The following is a 15,846-nucleotide window of genomic DNA, read 5'->3' on the forward strand; positions in this document are numbered from 1 at the left end:
TTTAAGGTACCTTCCAGTACCTTAAAAAAGCCTATAAGATGGAGAGAGAATATTTACCAAAGTATATGTTGAAATGACAAGGGGGAATGGCTTAAAACTGAGAGACAGTAGATTTAGGTTAGATATTGGGAATAAATTCTTTACTGTGAGGGTGGTGAGACACTGGAGCAGGTTGCTCAGAAAAGTTGTAATGCCCCATCCCTGGAAGTGTTCAAGGCCATGTTGTCTGGGTCTCTGAGCAATCTGGTCTAGTGGAAAGCATCCTTGTCCATGGCCGAAGGGTTGGAACTAGAGGATTTCTAAGGTCCCTCCCAATCCAAACCATTCTATAGTTTTGTGATCCTTATGTTTGGCTCAATTTACCAAGACAGTTAGCATTCCAGGCTGTATGTTGTCATCTTAGGAAATTACTTCACCAGTAATTCTTATGTGTAACATGTTATAAATTACTGTAATTCAAAAATTTTTGATTAATTAAATCATCTTTCATTTAGAAACTTTGGGGAATTCAGAACTACTACAGCACAGTTATACCAGCTATAGATTAATATGAAAAATGAAAGTAATAGAGGTATAATAAAACTCCCAGGATAAGTAAGATAATTCAGATACTTCAAGTTTTGAATATGTAGCAGCAGATGATCAGTAGTTTGTGAATAAGACAAATTTTCTGATCTAGTAATTTAACTTGATTTTGGTTTATGTGTTTCAGCTCCATGACCACAGTCAAATATATCAAATGCAGTATAGTAGACTGTAGTTTTCCAGCCAGTGCTCTATTATTTCTGTAATTTCTACTTTAGAGACACTGTAGACAATAAAATTGATACTACTAGTATGTGCCTGTGCATACATACTACTTACATTTGGTCTGAAAACTGTTAAATATATTAATACATAGAATTGCAAAAAAAAATCTTTATAGATCTACAGGCATAGTACCTATGTCAAATGAATGGATATATTAAGGGAACATTAAATTATTTTTGTTGAGTATTGTGCTTTGTGGGTAAAATGGAGAGATATGTAACATCTAAATATTCTCACAGGCATAACCATTTTTCTGAAGTCTACCTCTTTATTGCAACAAAAGTGCTATATACATATATCCCAAGTGTCAGTCACACATAGTCCTACCGTTGAATGTCACCTGCACTGGGTTCTAATAAACTATAATGTGCAAATTGTGCTTTTTTTTTCCCATACATGTGTGAAATTGTTTGGGGCTTGGGTCATTCTAGTGCCAATGAGACTGGCAGGTTGTTTATACATCAAGGGAAACCATGGCTCTCACAAGGATCTCTGAATGACCAGTGTATTTCAGGTCTACCATTGATGACCACACCGAACTGTAAACAATTAAAAAACATCATTTCAACTTCCCACTGAAATGATGCATTTTTGAACAAGACAGAGCATCCAGTCCAGCATAGTTTACAAAACATTGGCTAATATACTACAATTAGCTCCTGTCCTGGTTAAGTCACACTTTGAAGAAATTAACCTGTAGTGTATACTCTGATAAATTAAAAAAAAAAAAAAAAGAAAAAAAAAAGGAACCAGAAAAAACCAAAAAAAAACCAACAAAAAACCCAATATATTTTGTTCTGGGCCTCAGCTTTAACCACACATCAATAAGAACTCTATCAATGTAGATGTCATATGAAGAAAAATTCTCCCTGCTCATCCATATTGCAGTCCATATTGTCAGTCCTGTGGTTTGCAACAGACATTACTTCTTCCATACTCTCTCTTTAAGCTCCCTTACTTTTCAAAAAAAACCCACAACTGGACTATCTATAGGTAATTCTATTCTCGCTTTATTATGCACCATTTATTTCTGTTTCTTTGTAAAAGCTGGTCTCTTTCAGGCATATTATAAATATATAATATAGACTATATATTATCGCACTCCACTGCTACATGCATAAATTTGAAGCTACATAAAAATGTTAAATAATAAACAATAGAAAGCAATTCAGAACACTCTCTTAGCAAAACTTAAATCTGGCAACATTTCAAGAAAACATTATTGGAAGCAGAGTAGGAACAGACATCAGTGAACTATCTATAGATTTATCATTTGTAGTAACTTAGAGCAGACAGCTCTTTATCTATACAGATATTACTTCACCTCACCTCATCTCATCTCATCTCTGTCCTTCAGTATACATACTTATATATGAAGTATAATAAAAAAAATAAGCACTTCAAGGAACCTTGGTTCATGTTGTCATATTCTGTATTGTCACGCCTATAACTCAGATATTGTGTAATAGATATACATCATAGTGCTATAGTATTTTATATATGTGACATAGTGATTAGCATTTTTATACTCTATTTAGTAAGAAGCTGAAGATCTGACAACTATCACTTGAGTTATCTTACAGTAAATAGAGTTGTACCTTTTTATGTAAAGCCTATAAGAAAATATTAAATATTTTGCTGCTGGGCATGATTTTTCATCACTGATTGAAGTTAGTTTGGGTTGGATTTTTTTAACAAAAAACACTATATCATTTAAATTTTACTTCTGTTTCCATTTCCTGAAGAGAGACTTTGACAAATTAGAGAAATGGAAGCATAGGGCATTTTCTGGCAATCACAGTTTGTAGGACCAGCGCAATCATGAAAGAAGTGAGAATTGTTTTTATCCAGACATTCAAATTGACACGGAACTGGGTTTATTGTTGCTATTGGTTATGCCTTTACTTGGCTACACTATTGAGAGCCAGAGAAATTGAGTCAGAAATCTCATCTCAATAAGGTGGGGTTTATAGAGTTTTCCCTAAAGCAGGTTTTCTCCGTATTTAGTTCCTTACATAATAGTTGCGTTTACATTTTCCAATATAGAGTATGCATTCTGATTTAATAGGCCCAGATATTTTAATTTTACAAATATGGCCATATGTGGATGTGCTACCTCAGGAACCGAGGACAGGATGTGCAATTGCTTAGTTTGTGAATATAGAAGAAACCTTTGGTGTTACTTACTCAAAGAGTAGTAGATGATCTCTCTGATATCATCTTGTGGCTTTCTGGTAAGTGGAGTATTACTGCTATGAATTAATAACATTTTAAATTGTTATTTATATATATAGTATAATCTTAATTTTTTTTAGTAAAATATCTGAACAATTTGTCCACATCATGGATAGGTTTATTCATTTTGGCTTATTTCTTCTGAATAATAAGCAGTTAAGTCTTTGCTAATAAGGGATCAAGAATTTTATATCAAGGTATGAAAATATATTCTAATGTGTCTTTCCAAAACTCCTTGCTTAATGCTGGAAAAATAAAGGAACACTGTATTCCTGTAGTAAGTTTATCAGGCTGGGGGATTTTTTCAGTTACAGATGCTTTTAACAAATATGTTCTTATCTAAATGGTGGCAGATATTTCTACCTTTTCTTTGGTCTGTTTCAATAAAAGAATTTAAAACTTTTTATAATGAAAGGAAGTATGTTTAGTCTCTTCTCTTATACCATCTACAACAGCTCAAAATAGTTTACCTTCCCCTGTGGGATACCAGTGCATATTTTCCTAATAAAATCACAGAAAGGAAGAATAATGAAAATAAAAAGAACCTAGGCCTAGATTCCTTGGCATGTTAAGAGACAGGTTTGAAATGCAGGATACTGAATCTTAGGCGGTCTCGATCACCAGAACAGGGGATTTTTTGAACTACACTATGACTTCTTCATATCTAGCTTTTATCCTGACATAGATTCAGAATATTTTTAAGGTGTAGCACTGAGCATAAAAGGCACACCTAAAAGTGTTTGTATGGTCAATTTAACCCTGAAGACTTATGTTTTTGTTCTCTATACTTCTTCTGTCCCCCCTGCTATTAGTCAAAACTACCTATATGAGAAACACTAGCCACCTGCTTGTGGCCTTATTACACATGAGCATAATTTACCAAATGGGAGTTTTCCTACTAATCCTATGTACAAGATCCTCTCTGATGAGCCAGGAGTTCAGTTCCAAAATAATAAACCAATGTCTCCAAGCTGATTTCAGCTTCCAGAATTTTTACTGAAATTTGAACTACTCTCAGACAAAAACATCTTTTTGACAACTTGGATTACATATCATAATTGTTCTGTTGGTTAGTGATAATTTAACAATTTTATATTATGGCATGACACCAACTGAAAAAATACTGCTTCCTCTTGTACTTTTTCATTGTAATCATGTAGCACTGTAGAATGTGCTGTAGCTAGACTATCTGTACAGAGCGGATATTTTGTTCAAATATTTACTTTAAAAACATGTTTAAGAGACTTGAAAATGCTGTCTTCAAATCTCTTTTAATTTAAGAGAATGCCTTCATCATGTAGGAATTTTAGGAACTGCTCCTCTGCCTTTTTGAGAAAGAACAAGTGGTTATATGTGCCAAGTAATTAATAAAACCAGCTTATTTTATACTTTTATTCTATAGTTTTAGCACAGAGGAAAGACTGAAAGTCTTCCAGACCTGGGAGCTGGTAACCAGATAAGATTTTGTACCTTACCAGTGACATTGGGAAAGTGGTTCACAAGAGAATGAATGCAGGCTGAATTTAAATATACATTCATTTGTCACCATCTTTCATCAAACCTCAGTTTCACTTGTGATGAATTCAGATAATTACCTGTTCAGCCCCAGTAATTTCAAAACAGAAGAGAAAATATAATTTTCTAAGAGGCTTCATTATTGTTTTGCACTTCCTCTAGTTTTACAGTGTAAAATACAGCTATGTAATAGAACTTGCTCCAGTTAGAGTTATATTTTGCCTGTTAAGAAAATTAAAAAACCCTATTTTTTTAAAAAATAAAAGAAAAAATGCAAATGCTCTATTTACTGGATGAAAGACGTAAAATACAATAAATTGTAAAATATGATTATTAACATTCATTGAGTACTACTATTTTAGCAATCCAATTTCATGTAATATATGGTTGAATAACAAACTTGAAAATGTGTGGTTAAAAAGGTAATAGACCTCTTTATATACATATAGCACTTAAAAAGGGTGACCCTGATGCCTAGGAAATTATTCTCTCTTTTCAAATCAAACCTTTGGACACCATTCCAACTGTGAGAAGACTTGAGTGACTACCATTGTTGATTCAGTCTTAAAGAGTACCCCACTGTTTTGGAAGGACAGGTATATTTCTGCCTCATTTTCTCTTTTTTCAGTTTTACCTCTTGGAACAGTTATTCTGGCCAATGGTATTAGGCTACCTGCAAAGAATGCTGAACTATAATAAAGTGTCAAAAAATTCAGGCATATCAAAGCTCAGAAAAGCAAATAGACAGCTCATGCACTGATATAAATAGTTGTGGTTTTTAATTTAGATTTTAAGCCAGACGACAGAGTATTTGGTCGCAAGGATATTTATTTGTAAAGAGATACTATGTCATTATAGACAGCAACATCAGATTCTTTTTTTCTTTATTTCATCAACTTCCAATTTGCTAGTAAAACACTAAAAAAAAACCAAAAAACTAAGAAATTTTATATGTGCTTTATCATACAACAAATTATACAGACTATGTTGTTTGAATTTTTTCTTGATATGTTATTCCTATCTATACTTTAATTTTTGTTATTAAAAAAGCACTTATAAAAACCATGGTCCGTAATTTTTAAAGTTCAGATTCATAAGATAGTTAAGTTGCTGCTTCAATTCTTCTCTGACTATTCTCAATATTTTTAAATGCAGTAGGAAGTATATGAGGCTCATATCTCATTTAACATGACTTTGATCCTTCTTCCAACAGTTCATAATTCTTCTGCTTTCATATCACACCTTGTAAATTATGAGTCTTTATATATAGACATTGGTCCCATTAATTTTAATAGTAAATGTACCTGTGCAACAAGAAAAGAATATAAGCTAAATCTTTTATTTCACTCTCTAGAATATATCACTGTAAAATCACAGCATACAAATGTCTGGTTGATGAACTTTTAATTTTAAATTTAAGTGAACTAGTACTATATAATGATTTTAGACATCCATACAGCTGTCATGAGACTGGCAGGTTTTTTCTGAGGTATCCTCTAGCTAGTGGAAGACACATCTTGTCTCCTCTGCCTGCATGTTCATAGATATGCATACAGAGATCCTGAAAAAAGGAGTTCAGATTTCAGCTGAATTTAGAAAGTCTAGTAGGAAAAAAAAAACCAAACCCTGAAGTATTATATTTGTTGTGGTTATTAATATTCAGTAGGGAACATGAATATGTTGCTAAACAAAACTTAGACAGTTTTTGTGATTTTAATGAGATGATTTTAATGAAGCAGAAATGGCTATGACAGAAAAATCTAAATAAGCATACTTGGTCATGCCATGATTTTTCGCACATTTTCTGGAGCAAATTGTTCATTACCTTCATGTCTGACTTTGATCTCTATGAAAGGACTGAATATAAATGTCTAGTTTGCAATGAAGCTTTATTTCTCCCCTTTTTTTTTTTTTTCCCGAAGCATCATCTGAGTGGAGTCTATTTGCTGGCAGCAAATGTCGTTTGCATTTTTTCTGTGGCGTATCTGGAATAATGAGGAACAACTCACAGGTGTATCCCTCCATAAATTCTGATAAACTTCAAACCTCAAAACCTCAAGAAGCTCTTCCATTAATTTTACCAGAGGAACAATTTTTTACAGGAAAAAGAATTGGACATCTTGAAAATGTTTCATCAGAAGTGGGGGGATGGTATATTAATTCTTGATTAAATATTTCATAAAAAAAGAAAAAAACCCTTTCATTTCAGGAACAAGAAAAATAAAAGCCAAGAAATAAGTATTTTTGTCTACAATTCCTAAACTTTTATGTGATATTATTGCTCTCAAACCTTGGGAGAATTCTATACTCAGTGCCTCAGACTGTCATTCTCATCCATGGATGAGGTTCTCTGCTGTATCCAGTCTAGTTGTTAGCCTATGATCAACTGGATTTAAGAGAGTGAAGCTTCATTTTTCAGTGAGAAATTTGCTCTATTTTAGTGCAGAAATTTATTGTAGCTTTCCTTCACACAGTTTACAATTCCTTCCCACTATCAAAAACACATTTGAACCCTATTTGTGTATGCCTTTTGTTGCCAGAAGTGTTTCTAGAGCTGCTATTTAAAATTATCTGATTGACTGCCCATGTAAGTCAAAGGAAATCACCTTTCTACAGAGGTAAGAAAGGTGCAATATCTACAGCCAAATTTAAAAAAAAAAAAAGAGTGTTTTGGGCAACTTAAAAGCTGCCATGTTGTTTTTCTTGTATGTTTCTCTCTTTTTTTGTTTGGTTTCTTTGGTCTTTGGGTTTTAGAGTTGTTTTTTTTTGTTTGGGGGTGGTTCTTTTGGTTTTTGTTTTGTTTTTTGTTTTTTGTTTTTGATTGGTTTTTGATGGGTTTTTGTTTTGGTTTTGTTTTTTTTTGTTTGTTTTTTCTTTTCAAGAAGCACTATTATCGGTAAAGAAGGAATGTGAAAACCACTTGGATAATTCAATAATCCTTTTTTAAAGGTTAATTAACAAACAAAGATGAAGATGAAACTGGAAAAACTCCATGGCCAGGTTGGATGGGGCACTGAGCAATATGGCCTAGTGTGAGGTGTTCCTGCCCATGGCAGTGGGGTTTAAACTAGAAAATCTTCAAGGCCCCTTCCAACTCAGCCTATTCTATAATTCCATAAAACTCTGTATTTGCCTTAGAAGGATGGCTTGTCTTCTCCATCCTTCATTCCCTTTTTATCACACAGGTATTTAGTTTAGTGTGACAAAAAATATCTCCAGCCAATATAGAGAATAATTTAGAGTTTTTTATTCTTATACAGCTTCTCAGAAATCAGACCTTACTTGATCCTCTTGCACTTTTGCTGTGAGGTGAAGGGAATACATTAAAATGACCTTCAAAAGCAACAGTCAAAGCAAACCTGTTCCTAAACCAGAAACCTTTCTGAGCTCCATGTACATGACTTTTCTAAGTTGATTTCCCCTCTCCTTCTTTGCCTCTTGGCCATTTCACTCTTATTTTGACTATGGTAGCTTTAGAAAAATATATTTGAGAGTTGGGGAGTAAAGCCAGGGACCTCAGATAACAGGAAAGCTGGACAGGACAGAACGCACATCCAACCAATATGATTAATGCAACGTTCTCCCATTTATTAGTGAGAAGATGGCAGTTTATATACACTTCCACATAGTCTACAGTTTACAAATGCACTCGGATTGGCAAGCTAACATTGTTTACCTTTGCCTTAAGGTGGTCAGACTTTCACACTGCAGCTCTACTCTAATTCACACTCAGATAGCTCATCCCTGTGTAGTTACCTTAACATAATTTCTAACTGCGCCACAACTGAATTCTCACTACATCAAAGGCTTCTAGGCCCATCAAGGCTGCCCATCAGGGGCCTATTTGAGTGGGTAGTTCAATTCTCACTCCAGATATAAATCATTCCCCTCTCTCAGGGGAGGGTTGAGAGGATGAGGGTTTATTATGTAATATATTGAAAACCTCAAGGAACATTTCTTTATGTTTCTGTCTATACAAAATGCAGAGGATAAGGACGCTGGATCAGTTGTTGGGTTACTTACAGTGCCATGAAATAAAAAAAAAAAAAACAAAACAGCCAAATGACAGCTTCTTTGGAGAGAATGAAAACAAGTTTTGAGCTAAAGCTGATCAACCAGTATAGAAGTACAGAAGCCTGGACTATTTTAAAACTGCCTGTAATTCATTTTACCACATTATTGTAGATGGAGATAAATTTGTAACTTATTTTCCCAACAAGCGGCAATTGGGTACTCTGTAGTTTCTCACAGGCTGAATCCAAATGCAATTCAGCCTGTGCAGATGGCCTACACAGGGATGACACATCACGTAAGTCTCAATTAGCTTCTCACTGCAGAATTTAAATAGGATTACGTGATACATAAAACCTCACTGACACTGTCTGAAAAGTGGTGATCTACAACTTCTGCAGTTAAAGGCTAAAATGTAATGAACCAGCAATTTAAGTACTCTATCATTTTTTTTCCCCTAAAATATAATTATGCTGGAATACAGTCTTTTCTTTGAAACTTTATTGAAAAATATTTTGGTACATTCAGAGAGAGAAAATTCTACATCTCGAAGTCTGGCAAATGACCAGAAGCATCACATCCTTACTGATATACTTCTAATCTGTGTTGTTTGAGAGGCCTGCATTTGCTCTGCAGTTGTAGGCTACATATTAGTTATGCATATATATTAGTTACCTTTCTTTTTTGCCTGTTATGGTATTTTTAACCCACAAACAGCAAAACTGAAGCCATCAGATTTTGCTCAACCCAGATTAAAGATCAGTAATGCTAGCTGAAATTTTTGTTTCATGTTCTAGTAAGGATATACATCTCCAGTCATCCAGGTAGCTGATAGTCTTATGGTCTTTCTAGACTGCTGTACTTAGCACATAATAGCTGCAACAAAAGGCAAAGACTAATTAGCAGAAAGGGGTTTTTGCATGTTACATTTATAACATTTATATTTATGGCAAGATTTCTACAAAGGCACCAATGACAAAAGAACATTTCTATTCATTGCAAGCTGGATAATACATTGATTTTTAAATTATCCTCCTTTCTTACGAGATGCTTTACAGATGTATTTTATTGACTGTCTTTTTTCCCCATATAAATAACTTGTTCCTCTATTGAAGTCTACTGAAATAGTGGGATTTACCCTTGAGCTCAAAAAAGAAAATCTGTTAGCATGTTCTTGTGTGGTAGAAATATTTTCTGGAGGAATTTATCTACCTTTAGGATATATGCACCTGTTTAACCCTAGCCAACAAAACCTCTGTCTCTACTTCCTCTGAGCCTGTGATGTTCACTTAGTCTTCTTGTAGGTTTATTTTTGGTGCAAAAATCTCTAGTGGTAAACATGTTTTGAAGAAAGTTTCTAAAAGAAAGAGCTTGTCAAATGCTATGTGCATCCATCCTGGATGGGCAACAAGGTTTCGAAAGAACTTAGGAATAAAAAGAGGATGTATCATCTTTGGAAGGAGGGTCAGGTCTCTCTCAGGAAGTATTTTAAGGGATTGCTACAGCATGTAGGAAAAAAATAGGGCCAAAAATAGGCCAAAGCTCAGTTTGAACTTAATTTGGCAACTTTTGTAAAGGACAATAAAAAATGTTTTTACTAATATATTAACAGCAAAAGGAAGTGTAAGACCAACCTTTATTCTCTACTGGATGGGGGAGGGAACTTAGTTAACTGCAGATGAGGAGAAGGCAGAAGTGCTTAATGCCTTCTTTGCTCAGTCTTTAGTGGGAAGATGGCTTGTCCTCAGGACAGCTGTCCTCCTGGTTTGGTAGATGGTGTCAAGGAGCAGAATGGTCCCCCTGTTATCCAAGGGGAGGCAGTCAGAGAACTGCTGAGCCACTTGGATGTTCATAAATCTATAGGCCCAGATGGGATCCACCCCAGCGTGGTGAGAGACCTGGAAGATGAGCTTTCAAAGCTGCTCTCCATCATTTACCAACTGTCCTGGCTCACAGATGAGGTTCCAGATGACTGGAGGCTGGCCAATGTGACACCCATTCACAAAAAGGGTGGGAAGGAGGATCCTAGTAATTATAAACCAGTCAGCCTGACCTCAGTACCCAGTAAGGTAGTGGAACAGTTTATATTGAGTGTCATCACTTAGAGGATGGCCAGGGTATCAGACCCAGCCAGCATGGGTTTAGGAGGGGTAGGTCATGTTTGACCAACCTGGTCTCCTTTTATGACCAAGTGACTCGCCTGGTGGATGCTGGAAATGCTGTGAATGTTGTCTATGTGGACTTCAGCAAGGCCTTTGACATTGTCTCCTGCAGCACACTCCTGGAAAAGCCCACAGCTTAGATAGGAGTACTCTTTGTTGGGTTAAGAACTGGCTGGATGGCCAAGCCCAGAGAGTAGTGGTGAACGGTACTGCATCCAGCTGGCAAGCAGTCACCAGTGGTGTCCTTCAGGGGTCTGTACTGGGACCAGTACAGTTCAATATTTTTATTGATGATATGGATGAGGGTATTGAGTCTTTCATTAGTTTTTTATTGACATTAGGCTGCGAGTATGGGTCAATCTTTTGGAGAGTAGGAAGGCTCTGTAGAGAGACCTGGAATGGTTGGTTGGATGAGTCAAGTCCAATAAGATGAAGTTTAATACGTCCAAGTGCTGAGTCCTGCATTTTGGCCACAATAACCCCCTGCATCGTTACAGGCTGGGGATAGTGTGGCTGGACAGTGCCCAGGCAGAAAGGGACCTGGGGATACTGCTCAACAGCTGACTGAAAATGAACCAGCAGTGTGCCCTGGTGGCCAAGAAGGCCAACAGCAGCCTGGCCTATATCAGGAATAGTGTGGCCAGCACTTGGCACTGGTGAGGCCACACCTTGAGTGTTGTGTCCAGTTCTGGGCCCCTCAGTTTGGGAAGGACCTTGAGACGCTTGAGCACATCCAGAGGAGGTCAACAAGGCTGGTGAGGGGCTTGGAATACAAGCCCTGTGAGGAACAACTGAGGGAGCTGGGGCTGTTTAGCCTGGAGAAAAGGAAACTCAGAGGTGACCTTGTCACTTTCTACAACTCCCTGAAAGGTGGTTGTAATCATATGGGGTTGGTCTCTTTCTCCAGGCAGCAACTGACAGAATGAGAGGACACAGTCTCAACCTGCGCTAAGGTAGATATACATTGGATATTAGGAAAGAATTTTTATGGAAAGAGTGATAAAGTACTGGAATTGTCCACCCAGGGAGGTGGTGGAGTCACTATCCCTGGATGTGTTTATAAAAAGATTGGATGTGGCACTTGGTGCTATGGTTTAGTTGAGGTTTTAGGGCATGAGTTGGACTCCATGATCTAGAAGGTCTCTTACAACCTAGTGATTGTGTGATTCTGTGAATTCCTTATGCAGATTATTCCAGTTGGTAAAGCTCTTGGAAGCACTACACTAGCTTTAATTCTGAGTGTTTTGGAGATTCTCGCTTTTGGTATCTGAAGAGTGTCACAACACTTCAGGGAAAAAATATCAAGTTGACCTTCTGCAAATGCTTTTAAATTCTATATAGTCAAATGGACAGAAGATCATCATGGAAGATCAATACAAGGCAGTATCAACAATAAAAGAATAAAGGGATCCTCCATAGAAGTATGAATTGCTAAGCAAGAAAAAAAATAAGATGTTACATGTGTGCTCAGCATTGATAAGATCTCTGGTAGAATTTCACAGTCAGACATTCATCTTAAGAACTGATTGAGTTTGAGGGCAATTTGCAAAAGTGATACAAGAACTAAAATACAGTTTCACAAAAGTTTAGATTTAGCTCTTGCAAGCTGGGTTGCATTGGATACAAGCATGTACAACTGAGGTGTCTGTAATATAGATTTCTGCAAGCAAGCTAAATTATTAAGTTTACTTTATATTCAGTATGTATTTTAGGAATTACTGAATTATCTATGTATATTGCCCTGTAGGTATTACTCTAGGTGGTTGTGTCTCTCCTGCATGTCCTATGTAACATCTGCCATTCCTGCCATTCCTCAGATGTCTTAGGGTACCTAAAATAGCATTAAATACTTTTAATTGCACAACTGCTCTGGGGATTTGATCAATATAATTGATGCATACAGAGAGACTTTTAGCACATTCTAAAACAGACACACCTACATGAAGACTTCACCAGGAGTGATTGTGTTGATTAGACCTCTACAGACTGTGATGAAAGCTTAGATACTTATCAAATCTACACATAGAAACCTACATTACAGACATCTGGGTACAAATGTCTGGATTTCACTCACAGTTTGCATGGGCATTTGAGAGAGAAGACAAAAGAATCATAACCTATCTAAAAACACATAGAAGAGGATGCATCTGTGAGAAGACTTCTCAATGCAGAACATATGAGCAATAGCAAGAAAAATATAAAGCAAAGTTTCCAAAATTAATTTAGACAAAAATGAACTTGAAATTAGACACATTTTAAGAACCAAAACAATAACTCTTGAGCCAGATAATAGACTCAGAGGGGAGTGATAGTGAATCTGATGGTCATCAATAGAAGACAGCTAAGAGGGAACAGTGAGATTGGAGGCAGCCTGGGCTTCAGTGATCATACATTAGTTGGGTTTGCAGTCCTGAAGAGTATGGATCAGGTAAGGTGTAAAGTTAGGCCTCTCAACTTTAGGAAAGCAAATTTCCACCTCTTCTAGGAGATCATCAATAGGTTTCCTGGGGAGACTGACAGGGAGAAGGGAGTGGAATAGAGCTGACAAATTTTTAAGGAAGTCTTGCATATAGTGAAAGAGCTAGAAATCCCCAGGAGTAAATGCACAGGCAATAGAAACAATAACAAGTAACATGGGATGAGTATAGAGGTGAAATTCAGTTGTGTAAGGAGGAGGTGAGAAGCTGGAACTAAACCTGGCAAGAGATGTAAATAACAAGCTTCTGCAGGTATGCTAACCAGAAAAGAAAGGTCAAAGAAGGTATACCCCTGCTGATACAATGCTGGAAAACTGGTAACCATGGATGAGGAGAAGGCTGAGATAATAACATTCTGGCGCCTCAGTCTTCAGTGGCCAACTCTCTTACCTCACCTCTTGAGTGGATGGAGATTGAGGGAGCAAAGGGTTTCTCTTGTGAATGATGATCAGGTTCATCACCACCTGAAGAACTTGAATGTACATAACTCTATGGGACCTGATGAGACACATCCCAGAGTCCTGAGGGAACTGGCAGATGCATTTACCAAGCCACTTTTCATGATATGTGAAAAGTTATGGTGACCAGGTGAAGACCCAGTTACTGGAAAAAGGGAAACATTGCACTCATCTCTGAAAACTGTAGAAAGGAAGACCCTTGGAACTATGGACCTGTCAGCCTCACCCCTGTGTATAGAAAGATCATGGAACAGATCCTACTAGAATCTGTGATGACGCACATGGAGAACAAGGAGGAGATTCAAGACAACCATCACAACTTAACCAAGGGCAAATCCTTGTTTGTGAATTGGAGAGACGAATTCAGTGGCTGGAGCATTACATGGATAAGAAAATGATTGAATGGTCACATCCAGAGGGTAATGGTCAACAGCTCAGAACCCCTACAAAGATCAGTGATAAGTGGTTTCCCTCAGGGGTTTGTATTGAGACCCTTGTAATTTAATAACTTCATTAATGGCATGAACAAAGGGATCAAGGGCACTCAGCAAATTTGTAGATGATGATGAACTGAGTGGTGTGATTGATACACCTGAAGAATCGGATGTCATCCAGAGGGACTTGTACAAGCTCAAGAAGTGGCCCATGTGAATCTCATGTGGTTTAACATGACCAAGTGCAAGGTCCTGCAACTAGGTCTTTAAAGTTCCTTATAACCCAAGCCTATCTATGATTCCATAATTCTATTACTCTATGATTCTGTGAATAAAGAACTCAACAGTTGAGGCTTTATGGTTCTGTCAATATGGGAAAAAAACTGAATTAAGACTCACTTGATAATTTTTTACAGGTCTCAATGCTTTTGTAAGAAATATGTAATAGATTGGTAGCAAAAATAATGAATAAAAAATTAATTGCTTGTTGCCTAAAGGCCAGAATTAGGCAAAATGACAGAGTGAATTATCATAATGAGGATTTTGGCCATAAATTCTATTGCTACATCAATACAAGTTAATAAACAGAGGCATGAGATTGAGCTCTTGGTCATGACTATCCCTATCTTTGTTAACATAATCTCTGTCGTGGCTTTGCTTCAGGCCAAATAACACTTTCCCAGACAATATGGAGACCCAATTGAGGAAATAACATATGTAAACCCTCTGTTTCAAAGTCACATTTGCATGTATTAAATATAGACAATCTAAAAATTCTAATTTCTTTTTTCCCTATAGAAGTTAAATAAAAGAGCTGTTACTTACACTATTCCAGTTTATGCATCTTCCTTACCAATTAATATATTTCAATAACTATTGTGGTTCCCCCCCTCACACAGCCTCCTGAATAATCAGGCTAGCTCAGAGATCAGAGGCTGTGAGGGGAGGAATAACAGGAGATGGCAAAGATTTCCAGAAGAGGCTCTTGCCCCGAGATAAGTTGATTCAGCTCTCTTTATTCTGTGATGTCCTTGTGGAGAGCGGGGCAAAAGAGAGCAAACAGGAAATTTCAGGGGTCTGTACAGACTTTGGACAGGGTGGACTTCCTTGGCTCTCCACCAACCCCGTTGGGGCAGGAAGGAGGGTCCAGGGTTATCTTGATCAGAGTCACAGGGTCCTGGGGAAGGGGAAACAGAATGCCCATGAGCTCACTGTAACAAACTATTTAACTGTTTTCCTCCAAAATGCAAACTAACTTTCAGCTGAGCCGTAGCGCATGTTGTACATGAGATGAACCAGAAGTAACAGTGTGTAATTGTTAACAAGTCATGATCAAACAGCTCTCATAGCCATAAGAAACATGAACTGGTGACCCATGACTGAGGTTGTGATAGATGCAAGAAGGCTAAGGCTAAGCAATGAAATTTAATGAATTTTCTAACTTCTGGTATTGCCAGGTTTTATATGAAAAATATAGAAAGTTATATATTTCTCTTAATTATTAATATAACATCATATATATTCCAAGATAATATTTTACTTGGAAATTGTCCACATGGTGGATCTGTTATGTTATAAAAAGATGCATTATAACATGCATTTTAACATATGTGTTGCAGTTTCTCTGTAAAATATAAGCATTTCATGCTTTAACAAATGGTTTTCATTACATGGTGTGTATAACTTCTTTATGTGTATCTGCTACATAATGTGATTTATGATCATAATGGCATCTATTTTCATA

Source organism: Taeniopygia guttata, chromosome 3 (assembly GCF_048771995.1).
Source record: "Taeniopygia guttata chromosome 3, bTaeGut7.mat, whole genome shotgun sequence".
NCBI lineage: Eukaryota > Metazoa > Chordata > Aves > Passeriformes > Estrildidae > Taeniopygia > Taeniopygia guttata.